At 42.2% G+C, this 10,441-nt stretch overlaps 1 protein-coding gene across 1 annotated transcript in view; it reads right to left on the minus strand.

The window, feature by feature from the left end:
- Nucleotides 1-4,764, minus strand: part of RALGPS2 (Ral GEF with PH domain and SH3 binding motif 2) — a 173,022-nt gene extending 168,258 nt beyond the window's left edge. Inside the window, exon 1 of the mRNA XM_016141197.2 lies at nt 4,537-4,764. The gene's annotated coding sequence lies outside the window, so the exon portion shown is untranslated. The remainder of the gene's footprint in view (nt 1-4,536) is intronic.
- Nucleotides 4,765-10,441: the final 5,677 nt, after the last annotated feature.

Genomic DNA, 10,441 nt, shown 5'->3' on the forward strand with positions numbered 1-10,441 from the left:
CATTATATGATTAAACAGAAACATTTACCACATCCTTGATTTCACCACCATGTCATCATGCAAGAAAAATAAATCAGCTATTTAGTGGAAGCAAGATGTGGCTTAAAAACAAAAACAAAAACAAAAACAAACCCTGAGCACATTTTGGTTTTAGAAACAAATCTATCTGACTCAGAATCATAAACAAATAAAAATGTCATTTTGTGTTCCACACATCTCTGTCCTCTAAGATGTATTCAAGGGAAATGTCACTCAGGATTTAGCTATGTACAACCACTTTAGAATTCTCTAGAAAGAAGACACCAAACGGAACCAGGTTGGGCTAGAATGCCTAATGTAGTGGGTCTCAAAGTATGGTGACACCGCCCCTTGAGTAGCTTTCGGTGGAGGGTGGGTGCATTTTTATGGTTGTCACAATCAGTAGGGTGGGGCGCTACCAGCATCTAATGGGCAGAGGTCAACATGCGACCCATCCTGCCATGCACGGGACGGTTCCATACAGCATGACTGCCCTGCCCAAAGTGGCAGCAACATTCTACGGAGCAACAAAGTTTTCCCAGGAATCTGGAATTAGACTAGATTCCAACTCAGTATCTAACCGCTCTCTCGAAGAGTTGGAAAACCCTGGTAGCTGTTGGCCATGGCCGTTATCCACCCCGCGGATTGGAAGATAAAGAGCTAGTCTGCAATGGGAGAGGACGGACACAGAAACATTGAGAGAAACCAGGAGACGCGACAGAGCGAGACCCTTGCCTACACCCTTATTCAAGCCACTGGCTGTTGTTACGCTTTAGGCTCAGTTACAATCCTGCTGTCAGTTTCTGTGACACCCTGTTGCTTGCAAACAAGAGTCTTCACTTTGGGGAGACTAACCGCCATCTTCTGCCAGATGGACTGAGCCACAGAGAAAGTCAGTGTGGAGCGGGAGAGAGGGCGGCAGAAGCAGAGAGAAGCAGAGACGTGCCCCTGAACGCTGCTGGAAAGATCTAGGGTTCCTGGTCAGTGTCTGGGGCCCCAATGCCTCTGGCCTCACCATGTATGGCCTGAGAGGTGGATCCTAGGAGATGGGTCTCCGTAGAAATTGCACTGTGACTGGGGTGGGCCGGGCAGTGCTAGACGAGGAGGAAATGGTGGACAGCAAGAGGTGCAAGAGCCCACTGCACCCCCATAGGACGTCGGCCCAGACTTAAGACTGGAACGGGAAGGGACCAGCATGAGTCTGAACTAGGAGAAGTTGTTTAGTGTAAACTTGACTGCCGGGGGTCACATCTGTGGACTAGGGGTCAATTAAGAAAATATCCATGAGTTGAAAATATAAGTCACTTTCTTTAAAAAAAAAAAAAACTAAAAAAAAACCAAAGTCAAACCCCTCACACTTTAGGGAAAATCTCTTTTAAAATGCTAGCCTTGCTTTCTACATTAGCTTTTCAGCTGCCTGAGTAGGATGCTCAAGTTAGTGTTGAAGATGGTAGGCTTCGTTTCTGTTACTATTGTAATAGTGGTTTTGTGGTATGTTTCTGTGGCCTGGTGATTAGTTCTGTGGCTGTCATTTCTTTAACTGAAAAGGGGGACGGATTAGAGAGGAATGATATAATTCCAAGAACTTCTGGTTCTTCTAGCCGGCAAATCATTTCACCTCGATGTAGGCATGGCTTCAGAAGATGTGGTTTTCATTTTCACCTGCCACTTATGGGCAGTGAGTACAGAGGAAGGAAATGTGGCAGGTGACACGGTGTCCTGTGGCATAGAGCGGGGTGTGAGAGCTGTGCTTTTCCTTGCAAGTCTTCTATCCCAATCTTGCTTTTCTTGGATTTCCAGGACGATGCGCTGATTGATCATCAGCGCTTTCCACCCACTCATCTCTCTCTCCCTAAACAGAGTCCTCTTATTCCTATGACTCTCAACATAGGATTCAGAATCGGTTGCTTTAAAATGTGAATTATTCTAAAAATGTATCTCAATTCCAGGAATGGCAACATTTCTTAAAACAAGGCAAAAATCAAGTCTTGTGAAATACTCATCTGATTAAACCCCCACAGGTATCTCAAGGAAGCTGTTCCTTATCTGCACATGTCTCCAGCAGCAGAATTTCACCGATTCTATCATTCTTGTAATTCGACCCTACCAAGCCTGAAAAACCCTGGACTGACCGGCGGGTAATAGCACCCAACACACGGTGGGCAATCAGGAAATATTAGCTGAACTGAAGCCAAGCCTGAGTTCTAATCCTATTTGTGTCATCAATGATCTAAGTGAGCTGGGCCTTATTTTTTTTTTTTTTTTTTTTTTTTGCGTTTGTTATAGGAGGAAACGGAAGAACTGTCTTCTCTTCCAGATCGCGTGCAACTCTAAAATCTATGAGAAATAACATGGTCGGTCATGCAGTTAGTATCCTGAGCCATTTCTCAAGGCTCATGTCTAACTTTTTGAGAATTAGTTGCATTCCTGACCTCTACGACACTCGGCAGTTCGCTTATGACATGTCATAGTGGCCTTCCAAGCGCTGATCCTTGACTAAGCCACGTGCTCCTGCCCCTGAGCAATTGCTCCTGCTGTCCCCTCTGTCCTGGATGCCCTCCTCCCGCACTCTGCTTCTTATCACTTGGGCCTCGGCTGAAATGTCATCTAAGCAGTCTCCTGTGACGACTTATCTAGAGCGAGCATCTTCCCCAGCCCGACACTCTCCATAACATCATCCCATTCATTTCTATGCAGTGCTTATTACACATGTAACTAGCTTACACGCTTCCTGGCTTATTGCCTACACTCCCACCTAGACGACAAGCTCCACAAGGGCAGGGAATTATCTCTATTTGGTTTCACTATATCTTCAGAATAAGGCTGTGAGAAAACTATATACATATAAAGCCACTTCTTCTGAGAAGACTAGGCCCTACGGTGGGCATCTGGCTTAGTGAGCCAGGAATGGGTTGGATTTTGGCCCCTCCTGGCCCCCTGGCCAGGTCTCCTTGTTCAGTGGACAACCTACACAACCGTATGTACCCTCCCTGCCCAGCACCATGCAAGGTGCTTGCAGATAATAGAAATATAGTATTGCTTGGATAAATAAATCAACTTTATTGAGCTTTAATTTGCTTAACGATAAAATGCACTACTATAAGTGTTCAGTTCAATGAATTTTGGCAAATGCCTGTACCCAGTTGACCATGATCACAATTGAGATATAGACATTCTATCACCCCAAAAAGTTTCCTCACATTCTTTACAGTTGCCTCCTCCTATGTGCCCCCCCCCAACAGCCTCAAGCAATCATTGAATCTTTTAATGTTACTTAGATATATTTTGACTCCTCACAAAAGAATTAAAAAGTGGCCTTAAAAGGAAATGAAATATCGAAATCAACAAAAGAGGAGGAATAAAGAGAAGAAACCAAGATTAAGAGAACCAAGCAAGGCAGACATCCCATAAGGGTGATGGTGATTGAACTCGAAGACTGAGAGGCTAGGCTGCAGCCTTCTTAGAACAAAGGTAAAGAGGGAGAAGTAGTTCCTCAATTACTATCTGAGAAGAAGAATTTCATTTCTCAGGGGAGACCAAGTTTCCCTAGCACAAAGATCTGAGAGAGTCCCCGTGGAGGGGTCGTCAGAAACATTTTGGAGGATGCTCTGAATAATGCCCTTAACGAGAGTTTCACAGCAAATGTAGTGGGATTATTTATTTGGCTATTTCATCTAGACAATCTTCCATAAATATTCCTATGGCCGATTTTAAAGTGTCTTCCCTAATTAAGATGATCTCACTGGGTTTTTCAGAAAAGTAAAGTAGTAGGTAATTCAAAGTTAGCTTCTTTCAAAAGCTCCTGGACTCAGGAATCCTTTACTGTCCTTTTACGAAGAGAGAAGTAGAGAGTGGGCAAGTGTGAGGGTTAATACTCAGGGAACTTAAAAGAGCCTGGCCAGGATCCCTGCCTAGATCAAAGACCTCCCCATTCCTGCCTGGCGCTGGGCTGCGGAGGGGGCGGGAGCCTCAGGAAAAGCCCAGATTTTCTTAAGGAATCAGTTTGGGAGCTCGGGCTCTGTTGTGCTGCCAGACTTGTGCTCTGTAGAACAGTCAAAGTAACCCTTGAACATGAAAGGTATTGCGGGCAAGTGTCGACAGCTTCTCACTTCCGCCATAGAAATTTCTTAGTGGATTGGGTTCTAAGCCTTATCATCCTTGCCTGTTGATGGGTCCAAGAGGCCCAGAAACGAATACCCTCTTCCCTGCTAGATTCTGGATCAACTGAGAAATAAGACAAATGGGTAAGGCCAATGGGAGCAAAGATTCATTTGTTGTTGGGAGATGTGACTAGAGACGTGGGCAAGCGAGTTTCCTGGATCCGAGTCCCAGAATTAGGCAGGCTTTCCCACCTCATCATGGGCAATAACACCTAGCCAGTACAGGCTTCTGTAAGAAGCAGGACAAGGAGGGACTGAGTGGTCCCTCATGGGAATTTGCTCCCCTTTGGGAGGGGTGAGGAGAGAGAGGAAGGAGCTAAGCAACGCCCCCACCCCTCGGTCCACTTTCCAAACTCACCGGTCAGGTGAACTGCTCCCCTCCTCCAGGTGTCTGCTGGGATGAATTAGCCACAGAAATGCCACTGAAGGGCTCGCTATGCTGTGGACTAGCTTGATGATGATCATTTAAACGTTGGCGGCTGCCTGCTCCACACAGTGATTTTTGTGTAACACCTTTGGTATTTGAGGTTAAACCTTTGTTTTTGAAAAGGGGTAGCTACCGGCACTAATTTCTTCTATTTTTCAGTAAGAAGACTATAAACCCCCTGTAATTTTGACGGAGGGTGTGTCTATGTTGTCTAAAAGTGGTATCAGCCATAAAGAGCTATATTAAAAGAAAGAGGAAGCGGGAGGGCCCAAACACACCCTCGTTTTAACCTACTTAACAGGCCCTTGGTCTTTCAAGGTCAGTCCTGCCACTCCTTGATTCAGGGGCTGGTGTTACAAACAAGATTTTGCAAGAGAGGTTAGAACAGTGACCTTGAGTTGGTTCTGCTCAGTGGTATGATGATAAATGCATTAAAAAAAGACTCTCTGGAATGAAGACGTCCTGATTCATAGTGTTTTCTATTTTCCAGTTTCTATGGGGTGAATACTCCCTCCATGGCTGATTTGCAGCTACCAATGGGACACCACTAAACACGGAGTCGGGAAGAGGTACGCGGCGGCACACCGGTCTATGGCATTTTCACTGAACAGATACAATAGACCGAAGTAGTCTCAGAAGAACATATATTATACGTTAATAAAATATTAGTAAATAAAATATGAGTAAAATAATTAGGTAGTGATACACTTTGTGCATTTGTTACATTAGTTTTTAATATAACTTAATGAATTATAAGTTTATATAAGTTAACTTGTAAAAATGGTTGCTTTGAACAATCGGCTTGCAAATTGCCTGAAATTTAGGGACAGCTTTTAGGAACCAGTACATCACCGGTTCTGGTCTACATAAATAAAAGCCAAGGAAAGGTCGGCATTGTCATGAGAGGGAGAAGTACCGATCAGTGGCCTATCTCGCAAAGTCCTGATGAGACAGAGCCCAAATCCCACCTACTATTTGTTAGGAAAAGAGCTTAATGTTTTGATGGACTATCCAGGAAACTCCAGCAATTCTACTTCTGGGTATTTATCGGAAGAACACAAGAACACTAATTTGAAAAGATATGTGCACCCCTATGCTCATGCCAGCATTACTAGTAATAGCCAGGATATGAAGATATGGAAGTAACCTAGATGTACATCAATAGACGAATGGATAAAGAAGATGTTACACACACACACACTCATGTATATATACGAACATACATACATACATATATACAATTCAGCAATAAAAGATGAATAAAATCTTGCTATTTGCAACAACATGGATGAAGCTAGAAGGTATTATGCTATGTGAAATAAGTCAGACAGAAAAGGCAAATACCTTAGATTTCACTTATACTTAGAATCTAAAAACAAAAGAAATGAATAGAGAAAACAGAAACAGACCCATAGATATAGAGAGCAAGCCGAAGGAGAGGAGGTGGGAAGATGAGAATTAAAAAAAGAAAAATGAGTAAATTGATAAAATCATAAAAAATAATAATATGACAAACTGCCCCCTTTCTATACACATTCTCCACTTTCTTTACACTGCTATACTTTTTTCCCCCTATAATAATAATCACCATCTAACATGCAACATGGTTTGTTCCCTTATTTAAAAAAGGAAAAGAAATAAACTCCCCTTCCTGCCTCTTTGACTTAAAACCTGACTCTGAATTCTTTACGCATCTGTGAGGCCCCATTTCTTATTTATAAGAGGACATCTTCACAGGAGTGACATTTCCATCTTTGTATTCAGACCCTGAAGGGGGGACGGAGGGGATAATTCTATTTTCTCCCTAGGTTTCTGAATCGAACCAAAGAAAAACAAAAAAGATCCCAAGTCCTAGCAAGTTGTGTATCCCTTCATGTGGTAAAGACCCTGAAAAGTGACCTGGGGTTCTTCATCAGTTTGTTCTATTTGCTGAGTTCAAGGTCATTTTGGGTTCAGTAGAATGTCATGCTGTTTTTCTAGCGCTTGGACAGCAAGAGAGAGCAAAGCACATTTTGTAGTCGGGTTTTATACACATCGGATTCCAAGATAAATTCAATACATATGTTCTCATTCATTCACATTTTACTCACTCGCTATCTGATATCTAAGGCAGCTTCAGGGTTTTAATAAAAGATCTCTTCAAAGTAGTCCTTCCTTTGAACCCGGCCATTTTATTTTCCTAAGAATAAGAAATAATAATGGCCAATAGAGTTGTGGGTGTTTGAAATATTGCCAAAATTCTTCTTTTCTCAGCTTCAGGGTTCCTTCACACAATCATACTTTTTTTTTTTTTAAATGCATGTGCCTGGTGTGCATGTGTGTGAACCATGTGGGTATGTGGCAGGAATCGTGCCAGACACTTTACATACATTGTCACGAACACTGACAACAATATCTGAGGGTCGGTATTACTTCTCTCACTTACAGGCAAGGGGAAGCTCAGGCTAAGGTCTTATGACTTGCCTAAGGCCAGAGCTGAGAAGTCACAATGCCAAGATTCTATTGAACTCCCTCTGAATCTTCTGAGTTAATTTTATTCAGTTCAGCAAATATTTATTAAGTGCCTCTACATGCCAGGTGCTGTCACAGATGCGAAGAAAAAAATAAAGACCTTGAGATGTTCCCAGTGAAGGGCTTATTTTTATCTTTCCGCATGGACTTCATTCTGGGTTTGTTCTTTCTTTTTAACTATATCTATATCTCCTATTGGTTCTATTTCTATGGAGAAACTAGACTAATATACCATATAAACTTTTTTTTTTTTTACCTTCAAATCTCAGTGGCCAAATGCTGGGGTCACATGGGTCACATTTAGCCTTTGCCCCTCGCCAGGAGGATGAGTGATGTTGACCTGGCTCATGTGTTGGGCCCTGGGTGAGGTTGCCAGCTTGGCTATTTCGCAGCTCAGCTCTGCTTCATCATGTGGTGAAAGCGAGTGTCAATGGCTGGTCCGCCAGGGTCAGAAAGCCCAGACCCTTTCCAGGATCACTTCAGAAGGCAGCCTCTGGGAAGACGCTGCATAAGCTGAATAAGTCCTTTGTCAGCTTGGACTCTGCATGAATTTTTATGTCACAGCTAGTGCAAAAATGCATATTACACTGCTGGGTTTATACCACTATAACATAAACATTTTGCTAATTGTCACTTATGGATTAACCACAGTCCATCTTGAGTTAGAATAAATCCAGGCCATTTGGGGGCAGTCGGGTACACCACGTGACTGAATTTCTCTAAGTGCCAGTCATAACCCCTTTGTCTAATCGTCTCTGTATTTTATTTTTCTTTTTTTGATGCCCGGAAATGCATCTGTTCGCCACCCCTGGGATAAATATACTAGCTTGTTTTCTAGTTTTCAAAATAGCCTGTGGTTGTTGTTTAAGAATTCTTTGAGGCATCTGAGTTTATCAAGGTGTATAATGTACGTAATGGGTATGCATTGTTCCACTGTACTTGAGGTGCAAAAAATAATACCTCTTCATTTTTCTAGCTCAGGATGGACTCTGGAAACCCAGTAGGAATGATCCAGGGAGGGGTCCTGGCTCTCCTCTTCCCCCCTGGGGTTGTGCCAGGCCCTCACTTAGTCTCGGGGGCTGCGGAGAGAGGTCTCTATCATTAACCCATTTGGTCACTACAGAAGGTGCAGCTTGGCCACGCCTCCACAGGCCTTCGCTCAGGCCTCCGGAGGGCTGGTAGGCCCTGCAGCTACACTTCCTGCTCACCTGGCTGCAGGTGAGTGGGAAGTGTAGGTGAGCAGCCTGGTATCTGGCCTTGACAACACGGCCGATGTCCATGCCCCGTTCCAGGTCCCAACACCTCCTGGGTGCTGTGTGTTTCCTTTTCCTTAGGAAACCCTCAAGCCAGAGAACCAACCACTCTCTGCCGAGCATCCAGCCTCTCCCTGACTGTAGACACTTCATACCCCCCACCCCCGCCCCAGTCTCCTCCTGCCTGGGAACCAGTGCTCCCAAAACAAAGACTTGTTTCCTTGGGAACCAGGAACACAGGTTGCTGGCTGCTGTTTCTGAGAGGGGCAAGGGGAAAATTCCCTTCGGTCTTTGCTGATGAGTCCACAGCAGGAAAAGAAAAAAGTCTTCACAAAACCTAAACCATGTAAAAAGGCAAGGCACCAGATACTTTCTGAATAAGTCATTCTTATCATAACATTTCTGGTTCAGTGACAGAATTATCAATAAACCACTCTAAAGCATGACATATATGTATATATAATTATTCCCATTTTTCCTATAGTTTTGTTTAAATGTTTCTTTTTTCCATTGTTACACTGCTTGTGTTCCCTTCCCTCCTCCAAGTACTTAGTCCCTAAAACTGTTGAATCTATTTCTAGAATATCCATTTTATTCAATTAGTGATTTCTCCCTTTTCTGTTTTGATGTTAACATCATAACATTTTCAGATTTAGTTGTTATGTTTCAAAATCTAACAGATACATCAATAAATTTTTTTTAAAGGTTTTGTTATTCTTGACTGTTCTTTCTTTTGGACTAATTTTCCATTATTTGTCAAGTTGTATAAATTATCTTAGGGGAGTTTTAATTGTATTAAATTCACATACTAATGTAAGATATAGGATATTCGCTGTGTTCTCTTAACCAGAGCAAGGCAGATTTTGTCATTTTTATCTCCTCTTTATTTTTCCTATTATGGTATTTTACATTTCTTTCCATAAGATAAATTTTTCTTACTCCGAGTTGAGTCAATACTCAAGAATTTGTTCTTTGTTATTCTTGTAGAATAAAATCTCTTTTACTGTGTGAACCGCTAGTATAAAGAATAACATCAAATGCTGTAAATTTGTCTTATATTCCATACCTCTTTGTCACCTCTCACCTCTTGGGTTTTTAAGTTTATAATAATGTCATCTCCCAAAGGTACCTTAATTATCCCTTTCCTGTGTTAATGCCTCTGTTTCCTGCCTTTTCGGAAAGCTGTTGGGACTTCAACACGTACTGAGTATAATGATGGCAGAGGGGGGCACTGGCTTCGTTTCTGCTTTGAAGGGATTCTCCATTTTATATAATATCGGCTCATGGTTTTAAGAAAGAAACTTGAATACAGAAACCCTTCTTGTTAAAATATTTAAAGTTTTCAAAAGGAATAAGTGTTGATTTGATTTGAATTATTTCTTGGCATCTATTGAGATGATGAAGTCATTTTATAAATTTTTCCTATTAGGGTGATGATTTACAACCTGTCTTTTGAATAAATACGCGGGTAAGGCAGTATTATCTGGATTCAGTTTATAACCCAAGGCTGAAAAACAAAGAAGCGAGCAAACAAGTCAATAAGTCAGAAAGACCTGAGCTCCTTTAAGGATTTATTTGGGGTGTTTATTTCTAGGAGGCCCAGCCCCGCATTCCTTTGACACATGCTCAGCTGGTTACTCAGACCCTTCTTGGCCCCAGCTGCTCATGCCTGCACCTGACTGTCCTGTGGATTGTGCTCGGGCCGCTGGCTGGCCCTGAAAATGTCCTTCTCCAACAATCTTCCTCGTTTGAGCTTTGCAACCATGGTGCATTCTTTTTGGTGATTCAATTGCAGAAATGAAAATTTTAGTTACTGCCTCGCACTATGAACCATAGCAATTTCATGTCATAAGACGACTTTCATGTCTTACTATAAATAGGACTGGGCTTTCATTACTAGATATACACTGACAGTGAACAATAAACAGTAGTTTTTTGGTAAATGGCAACTAAGGGGAAAATATTACAACCCTGAGTTACATAACTTTGGTTAAAAAATTTTATTTGATATATTTTTGGAATGTGACCAATATACTCTGTATTGGTCAGTGATGAAAATCTTTTTCTTTATA

The sequence above is a fragment of the Rousettus aegyptiacus genome, unplaced genomic scaffold, assembly GCF_014176215.1.
Source record: "Rousettus aegyptiacus isolate mRouAeg1 unplaced genomic scaffold, mRouAeg1.p scaffold_m13_p_17, whole genome shotgun sequence".
NCBI lineage: Eukaryota > Metazoa > Chordata > Mammalia > Chiroptera > Pteropodidae > Rousettus > Rousettus aegyptiacus.